At 38.4% G+C, this 3,665-nt stretch overlaps 1 pseudogene; it reads left to right on the forward strand.

Annotated features, from left to right (window-relative positions):
- Positions 1-3,665, forward strand: part of LOC102814379 — a 118,259-nt pseudogene that overhangs the window by 17,309 nt on the left and 97,285 nt on the right.

Here is a 3,665-nt window from a genome sequence, read left to right on the forward strand (position 1 = left end):
TTGTTGTTTGTTTTCTGTCTCATTTATTTCTGCTCTAATCTTTATTACTTCTTTTCTTTTGGTGACTGTATGTTCTCTTTATTGGTCTGTTTCTAATATTTATAGATGCTGTGTTAATATGATAATTCTGGTTCTTTCTTCTTTTTGGATGTGCGCATTTATTTCAAGAAATGTCCTTTCAGCACCACTTTTGCTGTGTCTCAAAGATTTGGGTATGTTGTGTTTTCATTTTATTCTCATTTGTTTCTATGAACTTTTTGAATTCATATTTAATTTCATCACTTTTCAGCAGGGCATTTTTCAGTATTAGACTTTATTTTCTTTGTCTTATTATTGTTAATTTCTAGGTCTATAGTATTTGGTCTGAAAAGATGATTTGTAGTTTTTTAATGTTTGTAAATTTATGGAGGCTTGCATGGTGTCCTAACACATGTTCAATTCTGGAGAATGTTCTATGTGCACTGGAAAATAATGTGTATTGAGCTGTTTTTGGGTTTAGTGCTCTGTACACATCTATGAGGTCAAGCTGGTTGATTGTATGGTTCAGTTCCTCTGTATCTTTTACAGTTTCTTTCTGGTTGTTCTATCCCTTCTTGAAGTGGCAAATAAAAACTCCCACTATAATTGTTTTTGTTATTGGTGTTATGTGCCATTGAACTGGTACTGACTCATAGTGACCTTATGCAAAGCATTATGAAACACTGCCAGATCCTGGGCCAACCTCATTACTGTTGCCACGCTTGAGCCCATTGATGCTGCCACATAGCTAATTCATCTTTCTGGGGGACTTCCTCTTTCTCTTTGACCCTCCACCTTACCAAACATGATATCCTTTTCCAGTGACTGCTCCCTCCTGACAATATGTCCAAAGTATGAGAGACGAAGTTTGGCCATCCTGGCATCCAAGGAGTACTCTGGCTGCACTTCTTCAAACACAGATCTGTTTGTTCTTTTGCCAGCCCATGGCACTTACAATATTCTCCTCCAATGCCATAACTCAAAAGCATCAATTCTTCTATGGTCTTCCTTATTCATTGTCCAGCTTTTGCATGCATATGAGATTATTGAAAACACCATGGCTTGGATCAGGCACACCTTAGTCTTCAAGCTGACATCCTTGCTCTTCAACACTTTAAAAAGGTCTTGTGCAGCAGATTTGCCTAACACAACACTTCATTTGTTTCTTGACTGCTGCTTCCATGGGTGTTGATAGTTGATCCAAGAAGAATGAAGTCCTATTTTTCTCCGTTGATGAGAATGTTGTTAATTGGTCCAGTGGTAAGGATTTTTGTTTTATTTACATTGAGATGCAATCCATACCAAAGACTGTGCTCTTTGATCTTCATCTATAAATGTTTTAAGTCTTCGTCAAGGTTGTATTATCTGCATATCACAGGTTGAAATGTGTCTTCCTCCAACCCTGATGCCACGTTTTTCTTCATATAACACAGCTTCTCAGTTTTTTTGCTCAGCATAAAGGTTAAATAAATATAGTGAAAGAATACAATCTTGTTGCACACCTTTCTTAATTTTAAACAATTCAGTGTTCTTATGTTCTGTTTGAACAACTGCCTCTTGGTCCATGTACAGATTCTTCATGAGCACAATTAAGTGTTCTGGAATACTCATTCTTCCAAGTGTTGTCCATAGCATGTCATGATCCACACAATCGAAAGCCTTTGCATAGTCAATAAAGCACAGGTAAACATCTTTTTGGTATTTTCTGCTTTCAGCCATGATCCATTGGACATCAACTATGATATCCCTGGTTCAATGGCCTCTTCTGAATCCAGCTTGCACCTCTGGAAGGTTTCTGTCAATTTACAATTTATGCTTGTAGCCTTTTCTGCATTACTTTTAGTAAAACTTTACTCGCATGGGATATCAAAGATATTTTCTGATGATTCCCACATTCTATTGGGTCACTTCTCTTCTGTTGGGTCAGATCAAGTACAATCACGAGGGAGACCTCCTCTTCACCATAGCCAAGGACCCTACTGTCAACGTATGGTACTACGTGAATGCGGAGAGTCTGGGCACCTACAATGGCCACACTGGAGCTATGTGATGTGTGGACACAGACTGGGACACCAAGCATGTCCTCACTAGCTCAGCTGACAACACCTGTCATCTCTGGGATTGTGAAACAGGGAAGCAGCTGGCCCTACTCAAAACCAACTTTGCTGTCCGCACCTGTGGCTTTGACTTTGGGGGTAACATCATTATGTTCTCCATGGACAAGCAGATGGGCAATCAGTGCTTTGTGAGCTTCTTCGACCTAAGGAACCCAAGCCAGATTGACAGCAATGAGCCCTACATGAAGATCCCTTGCAGTGATTCCAGGATCACTAGTGTTGTTTGGGGACCCTTGGAAGAGTGCATTATTGCTTGCCACAAGAGTGGAGAGCTCAACCATTTCAGTGCCAAGTCCGGAGAGGTGTTGGTGATTATTAAGGAGCACTCCTGGCAAATCAGTGACATCCAGTTATCCAGAGACATGAATATGTTTGTCACCGCATCAAAGGACAACACATCTAAGCTCTTTGATTCCACAACCCTTGAACACCAGAAGACTTTCCAGACAGAGCATCCTGTCAACTCAGCAGCTCTTTCTCCCAACTATGATCATGTGGTGTTAGGTGGTGGTCAAGAAACCATGCATGTAACCACAACCTCTACCAGGATTTTCAAGTTTGACACCAGGTTTTTCCACTTGGCCATTGAAGAAGAATTTGGAAAGGTCACTTTGGACCTATCAACAGTGTTGCCTTCCATCCTAATGGCAATAGTTACAGCAGTGGGGGTGAAGATGGCTATGTCCACATTTACTACTTTGACCTGCAGTACTGAGTTTGAGTTTGAAGCTTAAGGAACTGGTTCTCCATCTGAGTTGCTCACAGAAGGTTTTGGATTCTGGGAAATAAATTCATTTGGAAAGAAAAAAAAAAAAAAAAAAAAACTCTTCCAATCAGTCAGCCTGATAGTTGTCTTCCAAGTTATTTGTCTTTTATTTCCTTCAATTCTAGTAGGGTTTGCTTTATATATCTTGGTGGTCTTTCACTGAGAGAATAGATATTTATTATGATTATGTCATCTTGCTAAATTGATCCTTTAATCATGGAATAGTGTCCTTCTTTATGTCCTATGCAGATTTTTGCTTTAATGTTTTTTTTTATTAGAGATTAATAACTCCTGCTCATTTTTTATTGTAATTAGCTTGGTATATATTTTTCAATCCTTTAACTTTTAGTCTGTTTTTGTCTTTTTGTCTAAGATGTGACTTTGCAGGCAGAATATTGAAGGGTCTTGTTTTCTTATCCATTCTGCCACTCTCTGACTCTTCACTGGTATATTTAATCCAATGACATTCAATGTAATTATCAATAGATATGAATTAGTTGTTGTCATTATATTAATTTTCTTTGTGGTGCTGCTCATTCCCTTTTTCTACATGCCTTCTTTTGCTGAGCTCATGGTTTTTGTGCAATTTCTTGTCAGTTTCTTTTTAGTTTTAATGTTTCCATAGTCTACTTTGATCTTCATTCTCATGGTATGTTGTGAAGTATTAATTTTCTTTGAGGTTACCCTGTAGTTTACTAAATTATCCCTCCATTTAAAACAGTCTAAAGCAAATGGAAGAAATAAGGAGGTACAAGAGCTGAACA

This window comes from Chrysochloris asiatica, unplaced genomic scaffold, assembly GCF_000296735.1.
Source record: "Chrysochloris asiatica unplaced genomic scaffold, ChrAsi1.0 scaffold00228, whole genome shotgun sequence".
NCBI lineage: Eukaryota > Metazoa > Chordata > Mammalia > Afrosoricida > Chrysochloridae > Chrysochloris > Chrysochloris asiatica.